The sequence below is a fragment of the Melanerpes formicivorus genome, unplaced genomic scaffold (assembly GCF_026170545.1).
Source record: "Melanerpes formicivorus ecotype bairdi unplaced genomic scaffold, bMelFor1.0.p_v2 SCAF_10, whole genome shotgun sequence".
In the NCBI taxonomy this organism is placed as follows: Eukaryota; Metazoa; Chordata; class Aves; order Piciformes; family Picidae; genus Melanerpes; species Melanerpes formicivorus.
In genome coordinates, this window is record NW_027142362.1 from 19,313,853 (window position 1) to 19,331,560 (window position 17,708).

Below are 17,708 nucleotides of genomic sequence, written 5' to 3' on the forward strand. Positions count from 1 at the left end.
TACCCATTAGCCTTCTGGTTTCTACCCTTGGCTCTTAAGGTTAAATGTTCATTACCAGTCCTTTTAAAGTATTTTACTTTGGAAATGTTAGGGTGTGAAAGATTTCTTAGACGTGCAAAAGGAATACTCAGGTTGCTCTTCCTCTTGTGGTTTGTGAGGAGCCACAAGGCTAAGCTGTGATCTGTGAGTTGTTTAGAGTATGGGGTATCTCTGTTTCTGTCTCAACCTGGTTTGCAAAGACTTTTCCACTAAAGGGGAAACCAGTTAATCTCTTAGTGTCTTAAACTGAGGAATTAGTGCAGGTACCTTTGAGAGCTAAAAAGTGTGACAAACAAGACATCCAAGTTCTTCCATGTACTGTCTAATTTTTTTCTCTATGTGGCTTAACCCTGTCCACACAATCTGTTCATTACTTGCACTTAAGAGTTCTCATGAACACATGCATTGCTTTTTAGAGTGAAACAGTTGTGTAATCCGAGATGAGCTGTAGTGTAGCAGCTAAATATATCTTTACAGCACAGCCCAGAAGTTCATCATTCAGAAAGTATTTTTTGTAAATAAGGAGGACTTTGATATTTTTATAGCTACTCCAAGTATACAGTTATTTTTCTCATGGTAGTCTAATTTACTTTAAATTTACTAGTATGCTCTGCAGAAGCACTGTCAGTTGCATAGGTGTTGGTATAGCAAAGTTTATATAAAGGAAATCAGTTTAAGATGAATGATAATACTGAATTTGCGGGGGCTGTGCAAATGCTGAAGTAATAAGGTGTCGGAGTTGTAGGTGGCTGCCACCATTACACTATCATGTAATGCCACTAAACAGGCAAGATGAAAAATAATCTATTTAATTTGATGGCAGAAATGGTTGAAAACGTATTGAAACTTGCATAGTGAAATGTGTTAATTGAATATTAATTGAGTGGTCACTGTGGATTTCTGTAACATTTTATGCAATAATGTTACATGTCGATTAGTGGTTCCATTTCCTGTAGTCATAGACAGTCTGAGTGGTTGCAGTTGAATTTCATGCAGTTTATAATACAGGAACACTGAATTTGCAGCTTGTGTGGAGGAGGAATTCCTTGTGGGACTGGATCATGTAGTCCACTGAACTGCCCTGCAAACTTGAAGGCTTGTTGTTGCTGCAGTCTTTAAGTTGGAGGAAGGTATCTTTGAAAACTTAGATTTTTAGATTTAATAGCCACAGAAACAGACTTTATTCTCTGGGCTAAATCCAACATTTACTTTTTTTAATTTTTTTTTTTTTTCATTTTAAAGCTTTTATCACCCTGCTGCTGTGTACTGTGTTAAGCATAAACTTAATTTATCTTGAGTGGACCTGTGTTAGCTGCTGCCCTTGTTGTATGACACAATGCATATGTCTGGGACAGTGAGGTCAGTTGTCACCTATGTGCTAGCTTGAGCCAATGAAACCATTAAGTGAAGAATTGGATGTGTGTTGTGATTATCACATTTCGCTTCTAGTGCAAATTCTAAATGCAGTGCTTCAGGTGTTTGGCAGAGAATGGCAACAAGGCTAAGGGGCATTATATGCAGTAACTCAAGTTTACAAATACTTTATATGTGCTTCAAGTAGCCTGCAATCCAAGGGTTGGGTTGTGCTCATCCTCCTTACATAATGGATTGTTCTGCCTAAAACTTGACTATGAGCTTTGTATACTTGAAGAATTAATACACAGGAAACATGTTTATTCTGTAGTGAGACTCTGGGATGAAAACCAGAGAGGCTTTAGCAGAGCTGTTAAGAGAACTCAGCTGAGTTATAGCAGTAATTTCTCCTTTCAAAATCTGGAAGCAATAAACCCTTCAGATGTGCTTTCTGAATGCAATGGAATCATTCCCTTGGGCAGTGTAGGAAAAACCTTTGGAATTAACTTTGGCTATCCACTCTATGATATTCTGAAAATACTGAAATGCTAAGTGTGTACTGGACCTAAGTGTGCAGTATTTTGCCTCTTCCTTCCTAAAGCCATAGGTCTGTGCAGACTGGTGTCACAGTGATCTGTTTCAAAAAGACCAGATAGGAAAATCACTTGACTTCTTTGGGTTTTTTGGCTTCAGCTCCAGGACAATGAATGGAAAAAGGGTAAATATATCTCTTTCTGGGGTTTCTTCTGTGATAGGAGTCAGTCTACTCTTCCATACAAACAGCTTGACCTGTTGCTGAAATATGTTCATATGGGGGTGTTGGTTTGTTTGGTTTGGGTGTTTTATATTTATTTGGGGGTTTTGTGTGTGGGTTGTTTGTTTTTTTCATTTGCTTGTGTTTGTTTTCTTTCATCTCCACCATGCCACCTTGCAGCTGGACTGTGGCAAGCATGCTAAGTGTACTTTGCAGTGGTAAATGAAGGGCATTGTTTGCAGCAGTACTGTTGCAGGTCTACAACTGAAACCAGCGCTAAGCGACTAGCATTGTTGAGTACTTCAAGTTTTGTACTATTTAAGTAGCTTACCGGAGTGCAAAGACAAACAATGCCTTCTGTCTCACAAAATGCCTCAGTGTGACTCTAAGTTTCTTCAAAAAAAGATTATGGAAGCTTGTTCTAGTATATGGAGAAAACTTATATGTGCTAACTTCAAAAGTGAACCATAATGAGGTAGGAACATTTGAAATTCAAGCAGCTCCAGTATGGGGAGTGATTGAAAAAGATACAGTATTTGGGGATAGGCAACCCATGCATGCAATTGGGTAGTTTTGGTTAAAGACTTCCAGTGCCAAGTCATGATGGAGATTACTTGCTCCTTACCCTATTGAATAAATATAATTTCTTTATATAAAACACACTTGGTTTAAGACCACATAACTGTAAGTAGTGAAATCATCTTGAAAAGGGTTATTTCATGTTCTGTGTAGCTCAAATGCTGCCTCAGTGCAGAAACATGCTTGGATGGCTTGGTCTAGTTCTTTTTACTGGGAGGTGTGAGTGATGAGGAGGTTGAACTTCTCATGTGTTTGATTTCAATCAAGAGCATGAACAGCATGTATTTCTTATGTGTCCATTTTTCACCATTGTCTCTCCTTCTTCCCTTGTTTAAATAGCTGTTCCAGCCAGTATTCTCCCCTGGGACACAACAAGTGCTCTTCTGCCTGTCTGTGGTCACTGCAAAACTCCGGTTTTGTTCTTTGGGAGACTTGAAGTGAAGCATTGAAAATGACAGGAAGTGCTTGGGACTGAAAGATTTGCCTGTGGGAAGAGCTTATGAAATTCAAAGTGTATTTTAATGAGAGAGAATTGATTTGGGAGCTGCATAGTTAAAGATGTGCTTTTTTTTCCCTCCAAGATGTTAACTAAACGTCCTCCAAGACAAATCAGGCAGAAAGAGAATTGCTTTATCTACATCTAGTAGTGTGTGGGACAGTTACATGTACACTGTCTAGGACCACTAAATTCTCAGTCACTGAGGAACTATATTAAGTAATTGTGAATAAAGCTAACTTTTTAAATTCCATTTTTGTCTCCAGTTATATCCAAAGATTTATTTTACTTCCTACTAGAATACAACAAAACTTTAATGCTGGAGGTAGACAAAAAGCTGCTTCAACTGGTTGATGCAGCTTAATTCACACAGAGGGCTGTTACTTGGAGAGGGAAGTGCATGGAAAGTGATTTAAAAATCACAGATTGCTAAGACTGTAATACTGTATAGGAATCCTGATAAGTCATTGTGCTGTGAAGATGATCTTCAAGCTTAAGAAAATGAAAAGATGCTATCTTGGAAATTCTCTGGAGAGATCTAGAACAGTTGCTCATGACAGGAGGTTCACTTGGAGGTGAGAAAAATCTCTTCAGTCTAGTAAAACAGCAAGGATAGTATGAAACTGAAAACCACGAGTTTTATTTCTATTAAAAGTGAATTTGCAACACTTCTTTCTGGAGACTCTGAACCATTATTATACTAACGCTTTGGTTGCCAATATAGAGCAGCCCAGCTTTCAAGGAATATGCCTAGAAAGTTGGCAGACATCCTGTTAGGCATGCCAAAGAGGTAAATTGTGAGCTTTGTCTGCTACACTGCAAGTGGACCCTTGTTCTGGTGTAAGCACATTTAGCTGGTCAATTTTATGCTAAATATAAACAGCTTGAGAATTACACCATTAGAATGGTAGGTTTGCTCTCTTGATAATGTACCACCAACAAAAAAACCCCTATGTTTTGTGGGTTTAGTTTTGTATTGGGGGTTTAGTTTTGTATTGGGGGTTTTTTATTATTATTATTGTTTTCTTTCTTTTTTATCTGTCCATTGAATGACTCCTTTTATTATATTATTGTTTATTCAGCTCATGCCCTGACCTGGGACATGAAATCTCAGTTCCTGAAGCTAATACTCATATTGCTAGTGACTTTATTTGCAGGTATTCAGCCAAAATTGCATAGGAATTTCATATCAACGTTCATGGTGAAAGTGTTCACAGTACAGACAACCTCTAATTTGATCATAACCTCATAGTATCTCTCAAAAGTGAAATATTTAAATTAATATTATCAGTGCAATAGGTTTTTCATTTCAATTTGCTTGATTGTTTGTACGTGGAACCAGCCACCTTTTTTACCCTTCCTGCAGGGATTTTATCATAAAATCTGGGTCTGGTGATATTTTTATTTCTTATGGCATTAAAATCTACCATGCATGTTGTCAAGCTATTTAAAATGTTCTTGTTCATGTATTTGCTTTTTAACTTTTTTTGAGAAGAAACATAGGAAGGGTAGCCATTGCAGTAGAGAGTAAATTGCTTTTTTGCTATAAATTTCTGTTTGATCCAACTGTCTCAAGCTGTGCCAGGGGAGGTTTAGGCCGGGTGTCAGGAAGAAATTCTCCACAGAAAGAGTGATTGGCCATTGGAATGGGCTGCCCAGGAGGTGGTGGAGTCACCATCACTGGAGGTGTTTAAAAAGAGACTGGATGAGTGCCGTTGATTAGATGGTGTTGGGTGACAGGTTGGACTTGATGATATCAAAGGTCTTTTCCAACCTGGTTAATTCTGTATTCTGTAAACTTAGCTGAATTGTTTGTTGTTGTTTGGGTTGTCTGGGGTGTGTTTTTTGTGTGTGGGTTGTCTGGGGTGTGTTTTTTGTGTGGGGGTTGTTTGGTTATTTTTTGTTGTTTTTTTTTAAGTGAAACTGCAAGTTAAATATATTTTCCTGAAGAGTTAAACTTGACTGGTGCTTTCAAGCAGGTCCAGTGTTATATTATGGATTGATATGCCTTTCTTGGATGAATAGCTTGAAGGGAAAAGTGAACCTATTGTAAAAGATCATTATTTAGGAGAAAGGTTTGAGGCCTGACTTAACTGTAAATAAAAAGTGCAAGTTCTCTTTTTTACTACCAGTTACTTTTGTCAGCTGAATTCACACTCGCTCATGAATATGATGCAAATATACTGTTGTTCTTTTATATTGCCATGGTACTGCTGAGATTCAGTAGCTCCCTCTGAACCAGTGAATTTTTGCAGTGTAGCTGAATAATTGATACTGTAATGCATGTCAGCTTATATGGGTGAGGAGTTTGATTAATTTTGACCTGAGTGCAAGTCAGCATTTGGATATTCTGAATGTACAGAATCACAACATGGGAAGAAAACAGAGCCTGTGATGAGGAGTTTCTTTCTGATACCATGGAGTTGTGTTTACTGCTGAGGTACTGTGGACTGCAAACTGCAAAAGGTCAGAAATAAGAGTTAGTGTGGATGGCACCTGACAAAGTAAGTTCTGGATAGTTATTTTTGAACACGTGTTATTTCATATCATTACATGAGGTGAAATAATTTTCATAATTTTCAATTACTGTGCATTGTGCCACATGATTGAAAATAGATATTTAGCTCTGCTTTTAAAAGACTATATTCTATGCTTAAATCGAGAGTCAGAGATGTTATAATAATTGAAGAACTCTTGATGACATTTTAAAGTTAGCTCCTTGCAGACATGGCAAGTCTGGCAGATTTAGTAGTGGTTGATGTTTGTCATTCTGTGGACACTTCCTGTAGTAGAGCTCAGAGGGTGAGTGGCAGTCACATCATACAGAATAGGTGGGTGTGATGCATGGCACATTTCTAGTGCATGGTTTCTTAGGAGTGCAGTATAGCATGACCGTTCAGACTTCATATTCCTTCTGTGAATCAGTCAAACTTACTTTCTATCATCAAAGGAAAGGCATCGCAATTTGATGCCTGGATGACATACTGTTCCGGGCAAACATCTTTCGGAGAACTTGCCGCGTGTGACTGAATTTGAGTATTTTATGTGGTGTTTTCTGTAGTAGCAGTGGTAATAATGGTAACATTGAAATAAGTTACTGTTTAATTTTTGGTAAACCTTCTTTGCCTACCTTAAAAATTGTAGTTTTGTTTGTTGTGCTGATAAGGGATTAGAGAAATGTCAGAAGAAAAGAATGGAGGGAACACTTAAAAGGAGGATAGGAGCTGTATTGCTGTGGGTATTTTTAGTACATGGCTGAAATCTAGTTTCAGGGTATAAAGGAATCTAAGTACTAAGTTGCTGAGAAGAGTTTCGAAGGAAAGTGGGGTCTGCTTTTGGGTGTAGTCTGTGGACTATGGTTTTGGCAGTGTACTGTATGAGTGGCTGTATAGACCATATTTCTCCATCCTTTCCTTAAATCTGTTTGGTGGAGTTCAGCTCTCTTTTATGGACATGGGACTGGTAGCAGGGATTTAGTCTCTGAAGATTATGCTTAAGATATATGTGCCTCATGATGTTGTGTATTTCATATCCTCGTAGTAATTTACCCTCCTATAGTCTTTAGGAAAGTAACAAAAGAGAGGTACGTGGAAGAACTAAGAAGTGAAAGAAGTGACACACTACAATATGTCTGAATTGGCACCAGATTAAAATGCCTATTCAGTACCTTTATTGTGTGCAGGGAACATACAGTTTTGAAGCATGGAACATACCTGGTGGTATGGAAGAAACCCTCAAGCAACTATTCCCCTGTTTATAGCTTAAAATACTAAGCAATTAGCAGATTCATTTAGCAGGGTTGATAGAATAATAGAATGAATGCCACCAGGATTAAAACATAGGAATCCATGCTTTGTGTAATGGACTGTGTATTTTGATTTGCTTTTGCTTTTTGCATCTTGGTTAACAACAATAAGAAAGTAATGATTTTTTGTTTAAATGAAAGAGGGCAAAAACCCCTCTTTATGAAAACCCCAAAGAACAACAAAAATGCACGGAAAACTTCTTACAGGAAAATGAAATGTGCATAAATACAGAGGAAATACATTGACAGAAATACATAGACAAATATTTTCACATTCAAAAGATGTAGCAGAAGAAGAGGCTGCAGTTAATTCTTGAAGTCTCAGTGAGCTTGTAATTCAAATACTCCTGAATTCAGCCACATTATCACCAGGAATTTTGAGAATGCAGAATATCTAGGAAATATCTATAAAGGGCAAATCTATAATTTACCTGTAATTCACAGTGTAGGATTCTGTAATGGAATTGACAAAGTACACTGTATACATCAATGCTTTTCTTTATTTAATCATCTTATAAATAACATTACTAGCACTTGAAACAAAACCATTTATGCTAAAAAGTACTCCAAATATTCAGAAAGCACTGTTGAATTTTGTGTTGACTTCCACAATTAGGTGCTTTATTCACTTACTGCTCCCATTCTAAAATAAGTTAAGAATGTAAGTAAGTAGAATCATACTGTGAACTAATGCAGGGCTCAGAACAGCTGATTTGCTGACTGGGCTTTTGGGCAGTTGAGTTCCATCTCTGACTACATTCCAGGAAGTGAGGACAATAGAATAAACAAACAGTGATTAATAGTTTTTTAGGGCCTCTTTAGCTGCAATTGCTAAGTAAAAATATATATGACTGCTTCAGCAGTAATTAATCCACTTGAAAAGAAGAACATTCTTTCACAGTCACGTTTGTTGAAGCTGGTCTTAAAATCTAACATAGTAGAAGCCATTTTTGGTGTGTGTGTGTTTTTTCTTTTCTCAGCCTTTGCAAAATTCATTTTTCTGCTGTTAAATATTCAGGTATTGGAAATCCACTTTTTAAAATGAAGTTGTAATTTCAAAAGATGGTATTCTACTCAGTAAGTTGTTTTGGCAGTCTATGTGTTTGTTGCTTCCCTTGATCCGTAATGTTAGAAGAGCTGTTCCTTCATCTTCTTCCTTCCCAGTCATGTTTCTGATTAAAGACTCAAGTGAGCAGATGCGAGGACATTTGTTAGGTGTAAGTACAAAGAAGCAACACTGGGATGGCCACTTCATTAGCCACAGCATCAGGTTTTTTTTGTCCTGTAGGTGTGGTACTCTCTTTAGACATTCATTTTTGGTGCAAGTCCAGTGGATGTCAGCCGTAATTGATGGAGGCTCAGAGTAGAGATGAAGATGCATGCAGCTAGTACTTGCTCCTCTCAGAACATGGGGATTTGTAAGGGTTTCTGCCTTTGTCAGGAAAGGACCCAAAATGAAGAAAGGTGTTAGTGTTGTGACTAAAATACTCTACAGTCACATTTGGAACAAATGTTAGAAATTTACCATAGGTGCAAGTATGAACAACTAAGTTGTGGCTTCCAGGAAGCCAGGTGGCTAGCATATTCATGGCCTGGACTGAACAGGACTTTGGTTTCTTATTGTGATACAAATACTTGCGTTACAAATAACTCCTTTCTTCACTGATACACTGGGGAGGGGCAGAATAGGAATGGATAATTTTCAATCTGGGGGAAAAGAAGAAAACAATCTAAAAACCAAATCCAAAAACCACACAAACAATTAAGCCTACCTCCTCAAAACAACCAAAACCTCAAAAGGGACTTTCTGTCATCTTTTACAATCAAAACTAGCGATTTTATCTTTATTTTTCTGCAATGGTACTCTCAGAAGGGGGCTCACTGTGAAGGGAAATCACCCAGAGAGACTTGTGCTAAGTTACTTTAGACAGAGGCTGTAAAGCCCAGTTAATGTCTAATAGATTTCTTTGAGAGGTCAATGTAATTGTTTATGTTCACACCCAGACTTAGGCTGCAAGTGTTTTGTTCTGTGATTAGACAATTTCAAGGTATCTAGCTGTAAAAACTCAAGAGTTCATTTACGATAAGCTTTTGAGTGTGAGTAGTTTGGAAGCCTAGATTGAATTTTGTTTTCTTGAACTTAAAGCTGTTCATTTTGTCAATGCCAATTTCAGCTCCCAAAGAGAAAAGCAACTTCCTGAGCTGCTTCCTTTCCAGTATGTTGACAGAAGGTACTTTAAAGCTAGAAATGAATACACTGGGGATAAGAAAGTAACTTGTTTTGCGTATTGTGTTACAGGGCTGGTTAATGAAGGCATTCCACATGGTCAAGCAATACTTTGAAACAAGCTTATTTTCTGTTAAATGAAGTTAAATATTGAGGTAAGGTTCTGTTAAATTTTCTTTGTTATACATATAGTGACATTAAAAACTCCTACAATAATGAAAACCTTTTATCTGCTGCCTGTATGTATTAGTATAATATTTTCTTTAGAGACTGCATGAAATTTATACAGCTGTAGCTGTGTTTGTGAAGAGAGAAATCAAGCTGAAAAATAAATGTGGTGCATGAATATCAAAGCTCCAAATAAACATTGCAACTAACAGCTAAAAGTCTATCCTGGCCATTACTGCTATTGACTATTTTTAAAGAGTTTCCAAGGAGATTGGAGAATATGATGATATAATAAATTAGTTCTCTGAGCCTTAGGAAAAAGGGCCATGCCTTTCATTGGTATGAGAACAAATAGCTGAGAAGATGACTTGTTTGTTTCATCTTAAAACCTTTAAGAGAGGTGGCAAAACAACAAGGAAAAATCAGTACAGGAAAAGCTTCACAGACACACTGCTCTCAGAAGAGAATCTCACAAAGTGGCAAGACAGGCTTTGGGCAAAATGTCAATAAATCTTGTTACAGATTCTTCATCTGTTGGGAGTTATTTTGACCTTGCACACATTACTGTTCTAAATGTGTTTCTGGCTTTGACTGCTCATCTGGAAATGGCGCTGGTAATACTAAAAGGTCGCTAATGGAATTTTGACCTGCTATTCTCCATCTTTGAAAAAAAAAGTCTTCAGTGAACTTTCAAAGCAACCTATAATTAAGGCAGCATGTCAGATTATATCAGATATACTAAGGATAAGATTAAATGAAAAAAAATCACTGAAGAGTAAACAGTTGTGTGAGATATTTTTCTTATAGGTGTGAGTATTAAGAGAAGGCTAGATGGTTAGAAACACTGTTTTGTTCTTGTTATTATAAGTTAGAGCTAAATATTTATGGAGTGTTCGTGTTATCAAGCCTGCCAGCAAGAACCCTATAACTGTTGTGTTTTTAAGAATTAACACTGCTTTAAGTTCTCCTGCAATGTCTGTTTTCCTTATTTCACTGTCAGTTCACTGTTTTCAATTGTGATATCAAATAACATGGCTAAAGATATTCATTAACTTTGGATTCGAGAAATTTGGAGGGCGGAAACAAAGGTATTATCTCTGTGTGGTTAGACTAATTATGTATGACTCTATAACTGATGGTACTGTATTGGTAGCTATTTGCTAACCAGATAAAGCAAGTCCTTTGGGGAATATTCTTAGTTTCTTAACTGTGGAGGGAGAATCCCCTAGGAAACATTTTCAATTCATTCATGCTGGTCTGATTGAGGAATGAATCTCCAAGTTCACAATGATTTCCCTCCTTTCTGTTGGTAGTACATCAGTGCTTCTGGCTGTTGTCTCTCTCTCCATCCTTCTAGGCACCCTTTGGGTACTGGAGGGTTGCTATTAGGTCTCTCCGGAGCCTTCTCTTCTCCAGGCTGAACAACCTCAGCTCCCTCAGCCTGTCTTTGTAGCAGAGGTATTCCAACCCTCTGATCATTTTTGTGGCTCTCCTCTGGACCCACTCCATCAGGTCCGTGTCCTCCTTGTACTGAGGGCTTCAGACCTGGATGCAGTTCTCCTACAGAGGTCTCTCCAGAGCAGAGTGAAGTGGCAGAATCACCTCTCTCAATCTGCTGGCCATGCTTCTTTTGATGCAGCCCAGGATGCCATTGGTCTTGTGGGCTGCAAGCACATGCTGTCTGCTTAGGTCTATCTTCTCATCCGTCAGCACTTGCAAGTTCTTTTCTGCAGGGCTACTTTCTATCACCTTACACCCCAGTCTGTATTGATAGTTATTGTAACCCAGGTGCAGGACTCTGCATTTGGTCTAGTTGAACCTCACAAGGATCACCTGAGCCCATCTCTCCAGCCTGTCTAGGTCTGGATGACATTGCATCTCGGTGGCATAGTGACAGCACTACTCAGCTTGGTGTCATCTGCAAACTTCCTGATGGTGTACTCAATCCCACTGTTGATGTCATTGATAAAAATTATTAAACAGTACAGGTCCTAGTATGGACCCCTGAGGGGCAGCACTTGTCACTGCTATGTGCAGGTAGTGTATGAGGAGGGACTTAAAGTGCGCACCTTTTTCTACTGTGCAGTAGCTGTAGTCTTAGTAAACCATGTTATCACCAATGATGACATGGTTTTAAGTTTCCATCTTTGATCACTGCATCAAAGAGGTTTTAGTGTACTGCATGTATTGAATATTCAAAATCATTGTAAGTTTCTTTTTCTGAAGTGTCCTAACCCCTACTTTCAGGTTTTGTTAATAGTGCCACTTAAATGTTGAAGTTGCACTTTAAGCAACTGCTGCAGCATTTGCGAGTCTGCGCAATCAATCTGTGATTTTAGCATGCTTTCCACAAGAAGGGGCACCCCAGTGGAGAGGAATTGGTGACCCAGCACACAGTAAACAAGTAGGACTTTGCAGTAAAACTGAAGCTCCTGCCAAAGCGGGATAAATTCCTGGTTTTAGTATCTGGCTTGCTTGGTGATTCTCAGTATTTAATTTCAGTGTTTGGGTGCTTTCCCCCCCATTTTGAATGATTTATACCAGAAGAACAGGATATAAACAGACCTTGAAACTGTTAAAAAGCCTATTTGATGTTTTAATGCAAAATATAGAGTGGGTTAGAAAATAGCACTGAGTAGTTAGGCAAGAAAGGTGTTGCACAAGAAAACGTTTCACTCCTGCCTTGCCTAGTTGTTACAGTAAGGAAAATTTTGAAGGGAAAGGATGGGAGTTGTAGAAGCAAACAAAATGCAACAGCATAAAAGGACTTTTCTGTGGAATGGAACATTTCTATATGAGTAAGAGGGATGTGAAAGGCTTCAAAAGTAGGTCAATGAGTCTCATGTTTATGCATAAGAATTCTCACGTAGGTGTAAATTGTGTAATGCTGGGTGAATGCTACGCATCCTTCAGGTACATAATATAAAATTTAGTACAGTGCTTAATTCTAAATATGTTTAGATAAATACCTTTCAAAAACAAACAATTTGTGGCATTGTGGATAGTAGACCCCGCAAAAAAACAATGTAATAACCACTAGTATGAGCAATTATGCTGAAGTTTCATTTCAGAATGTTCTGTTGAATATTTTATCTGTATCATGCTGCTGCTGCTAGGCCATGGGTAGGATTACTTCAGTTTTCTGAAGTATTGCATTATTAATCAGACTGCAAACATTTAGTTCAATATGAGCAATCCAATGAGCAGTCTGTTGAAACTGGAGTTGATTAACAGTGCTGAGCCTGCAGTAAGTACAAGGAGGTTGTATTTTAAGCGCTTGATTTGTGTTGCTGAAGTCTTTAGCTGTAAATTTAAGTAGTCAGCCATTCAGTCAGTGACGGTAGTGGAGGGAGGAAGAGCAGCAGGGCTTTGACCTTGAGTGTACTCATTGCACTGGGTAACCTATTAGGGAATTGTGTGTTCACTTCAGTCCCTTTTCAGCTGGAAACCTTCTCAGTGATACTCTACCTAAAAGCCATGATTTTGAGGGATGTTGTGAATATTACTACACACATAGATATGCTCTATTTATGTAATGTTGGCATGTTTGTATGCACAAACCCAGAAGTATAGTATATCAGATCCAGGTGGTGCTTCTAAGATTGAGACTTGGTATAGTGTTAAACATGTTATTTTCCATTTCAGTCACTTTGTTTTTACTAGCAGGTGTGTTTTTCAAAAAGCTGGGTTCTTTACTAGTTTGATTGTGAATGTCTTGTGTATTTCTACAGTTGGGGTTTATTTGTTCCTTTTCACTTGGGAATAGATACCAAACCAGTTAATGGATCTTTATGAAATATTGGCCTAACAACTTGCCCATATACATTGTCCTTTGTTGTTGATATACAGAAACAACACTATGTGCAGAAGATAACCTTGATGGGATCAGATAAGGATTGATATGGATTTCTATTTAGAAATGCATCTCTTCACGTCCATGTCTTTTTATACTATAAAGCTAGGGGGTTGATATTGCAGCATATTCAAGTTTCAAATACCTGTTTGTAGTTCAGAATTTTCACAGTATTAATAGCAGTTTAGGGATTCTGATGGATTTATTGTTCCTTTAAGATAGGAATTGTTTTCAAAACTCATTTAAACATTTGAAAGAAAATGACCAGAAAATTCTGTGTGTGACATCAAGACCTTGTGAAGAGTATTCTCTTTCTTTGAAGTGCTGGTTCCAGACAAGGCCTGTTTGCTTGGGGGCAAGTTGAGCCTACATCTCATGGCAACCAATTCCATGATTCTGTTGCTACTTGGAGCTGGAGACATTTTACACTGTGATGGAAAGAGTGAATCTTCTTGCATACCTGTCATGTATGTTGTTATTTATCCAAGTATAGCTCTCTTCTGTCTTACCTTTCACGGATTTATTTTTGGGAGTGCCTGAAACTGATAGTGGAAGTCATCAGTAAAAGTGAAAGTTTTTGACAGAAGTGTAAGAGCTAAGAATGCTCTACAAAGTACATAAAAGTGAAAACTAAATCAATTTGGCTGTGTGATGTAGTCTATAGAAATTATCATTGAAGTCTCCTCTGAAGCTTGGAAATGAGAAACATGAATTATAATATATTGCAGTGAAAAAGTGCTGTTCAGGTCTTACTTTTAGGTCTTTTAAAGACCTTGTCATGAAGTCATTTTATTATGGTGTTTTTTTCCCTTTAAGGAAGTATTCTGAGAAGGAGGTATTCTCAGATTGTATATTCAGAATTGTTGGTGAATCTATGAAGTTTCCAACTGGGAAATCTTGCTGACCTACTTATTGTAGCCTTCCTTAGCATAAGACCTTTTTTAATGGAAAATCTGTTTGCAGGTAGAAGCCCTACAGGGAGAATAATTCACTGTCCCTAATTAGCAGCTCAGTTGCTTTTATTGCAGGACCACTTCAAAGACTTCTGACTGCCTGTATTAATGACATTTCTCTGATTCCCATCTAAATAGCCATTAAATAAAAAAATCTTTAGTCTTGGAGAGGGCTACTTGGTGAGTATCTTCTAGGTAGCCAAAATGATAACTGTCAAAGATTGATCCCAGCTGAAACAAGTGGAATCCCTAGCTTGGAACCTCATGTCTTTAGGTAGAAAATTATATCTGTAGTTGTATGATTTTTTTTTTCCATATCTGAATTCAGGCTGAACCATTTGAAGTCTGCCAAGTTGACTTTGAGCCTTTCAGTAAGACCATTGCCAGAATCTCTTTCTGAGCACATTTGATGTGGAGGAGGTTTGACCTTAGATTAGCACACAGTTGGCAGTGTGCTAGGCTAACTATAATCTAACTGACATGTAATGTTTGTGCACACTGTTACACCCTGATAGAAGTTCACCATTGGTTTATCTCTTCCTTTATGTCCCTGTTGGAGCAGTGGCAGCTGCTTTGGGGTTCGATACTGATCTCTTTAGAGATAAAGGTTTTTCTCAAGCTTAAACATGTTCAGAAAATTTTATAGAGGTTACACTAACTTGTAAGCCACTTGCCCCTTCCCCTTGCACAACTACTAGAAGAAGTAGTTGTGAGCTTCTTACCTTGGGGTTGTGGATTGCTCTTGAAGGTGGAGTGAAATGAATGCCGTGGTGCTTGCTGGAAACATTCACTCTGTACATTAGCTTTCTCATATGCCTCTCTGCTCCCCTGGTTTATGGCTGTGTCACAGATGTTGATTTGACAGGTGTGAACACACTGTACTTAGCTTTTCCATTTTCATTAGTGTCAGCGATTCTAGTAATAGCTGAGCCTTCTGCAGACTCTTGCTATAGGTCTTACTCCTTTTCTCAGCTACAATATCTTTCTCTTTACCCCCCTACATGTTTTTTACTCAGTGTTCTTTTGATTAGCCCTTCCATGCTTCTTTCTTCTGTTGAATAGTGTTCTTATTAAAAACTCCAAGTAAATTAGAAAATTAGTAATGAAAACACACAGAGAAACCTGACACGTCTCCCAGGAACTTCATGCTTAAAAATATCGTTACAACTCGTTGGACTTGATGATCTTTGAGGTCTCTTCCAAGCTTACTGATTCTATGATTCTGTGAGCAGTGTTCTACTCACTGGGCAGTGCACTTCAGCAGCTCTTTGGCATATCTTCATACAGACTGTTTGTTCTCTTACCTTCAGTGTTTCCATTTCCTCATCCTTAGTGATGCCTGAAGGGCAAGGGAAGGACAGCGAGAGCTACACCGGCACTGGCGGCTCAGCTGCTTGCTTCGGACAGGTCAGTTCCTTTTGCCTGAGAGGGAGCCCCTATTACAAGAGGGATCTGGAGGTGCTGGAACGTGTCCAGAGAAGGGCCACAAGGATGAGCACAGGGCTGGAGCACATCTCCTATGAGGACAAACTGAAGGAGTTGGGGCTGTTCAGTCTGGAGAAGAGAAGGCTCTGAGGTGACCTAATTGTGGCCTTCCAGTATCTGAAGTGGGCTACAAGAAGGCTGGGGAGGGACATCTCAGGATCTCAGGTAGTGATAGGACTAGGGGAAATGGAACGAAGCTGGAGGTGGGGAGATTCAGGCTGGATGTGAGGAGGAAGTTATTCCCCAGGAGAGTGGTGAAACCCTGGAATGGGTTGTCCAGGGAGGTGGTTGAGGTCCCGTCCCTGGAGGTGTTTAAGCCCAGGCTGGCTGAGGCTCTGTCCAGCCTGATCTAGTGTGGGGTGTCCCTGCCCATGGCAGGGGGGTTGGAACTAGATGATCCTTGTGGTCCCTTCCAATCCTGACTGATACTATGATACTAACTAGCACTGAACACTTGAGACAGCATGAAATGGTTAAATATTGAGACACCTTCTTGTTCCTTCCTTTCTTCCTCCTCTGTTTGGTTGCTAGCATCAGTACATGAAAAGAGCATTGCACTAAGCTCATCCAAGCTTGCTGCAACACAATCTGCAAATCCATTGGTATTCTAGGTATTGTAAACTGTCATTGGTAGTTGCATTCACAGTGAATGTCAAGAGGTTGGAAGACGGGAACGTGGTGTTGGGTTTTTTTTTGTTTGTTTGTTTTGGGGTTGTTTTCTTTTTGTTTGTTTGGTTTGGTTTTCTTTAATAGCTATTTAAACATGTTGGATGGAGATTGCATTATGTGCAGTTCTTTTGATCTGACATGTTTCATAACTGCATCATTTGAGCCATAAAGTGCATTTCCCGGAATCCAATGAAATTGTAACAGGTCTATGTGATCACCTTTCCAGTGAGGGATATGTTGGATTAGTATTGCTGTCTTTGCCAGTATGCAAATATTTTGTTTATTTTTACCATCTTTTTGTAAACCTTTTTTTCCTCCATGATATGATAATTGATTAAGAATGATGATTTGTACAGAAGTTCTGTTAATCTCATATTGATCCAATTTGTGTTTGCTTGTGAGCAAAATTGTCTGGATAATACTACAGCAGAGAGGACCAAGATTAGAGTGCTTAAGATGCATAAACAGAATTGAATTAATTATAGTTTAGATTCAAATAGTGATTTGCTTTCTTTTAAATTCTCCAGTAAACGTTGCTAAGCAGAAAGAAAAAGCGTGTTGAAATGTTCACTGTAGGCTTGATGGTGCTCTGAGTAATCTGATGTAGTTGGAGATCTCTCCGCTTAATGCAGGGAGGTTGGACAAACAAACACAGACCAAGCCAAAGTGTAAGCTGTTCAATTTGTTTTGATTGGTTTATTTCTTCTTATTTCTTTTGTGTACCTGCCTTTTTAAAGCCTGATTTAGTCTCATTGCTGTGGGGGAATAAGAGAGAGAGTTCAGATTTGAAAAACACTTCACCTAGTCAGGTATTTTAATTGATCTTGAGCAAAGTGTCCAGTATCTTGGCTTCTGACACCCTACTGCGTTTCATGATTCAGCTCAGCAACCTGTGTGGTAGTTCCAATCGATACAGCTATGTAAAGCAAATGTTGAAGAACTTCTATTAGTAAAATTTTCTGGTGGACCATTGATTCTGGGCAACCTGCCTTTTTATGGAAGTTCCAACAAGCAGTATTGAAAGATGCAGGGAGGAATGCAGATCATATTTTGCATAGTTGACTTGGTATCTATTCAGGGTTCTTTTTCAAAGTGTCTCTTTGGCCAGTCCAGTGCAGTGAATTATCATGTACCTTTTTTGGTTAAAATCCCCTGTGCTGTAATTCTTGTCTGAGGCCTCCTCAGTAATAGTATGTGCAGAGGAAAGTTGCATTGTGTTGAGTCAATAGAATCACTGTTCTTGGCCAGTTGTTTATGCAGTGAGAAATTCATGTTAAATTTCAACACTCTGTAGAAATGATACTAAAAATCTGTCCAAGTCTGAAAA

The 17,708-nt window shown here is 38.5% G+C and overlaps 1 protein-coding gene across 3 annotated transcripts in view; it reads left to right on the top strand.

Annotated features, from left to right (window-relative positions):
* The window catches only part of TLN2 (talin 2), a 149,603-nt gene that overhangs the window by 33,074 nt on the left and 98,821 nt on the right, over positions 1-17,708 (top strand). The window contains exons 2-3 of one of the 3 annotated variants that reach the window (XM_068144034.1): positions 9,326-9,408; positions 15,538-15,634. The gene's annotated coding sequence lies outside the window, so the exon portion shown is untranslated. The remainder of the gene's footprint in view (positions 1-9,325; positions 9,409-15,537; positions 15,635-17,708) is intronic. The other 2 variants (XM_068144033.1, XM_068144032.1) reach the window with 2 other exon arrangements.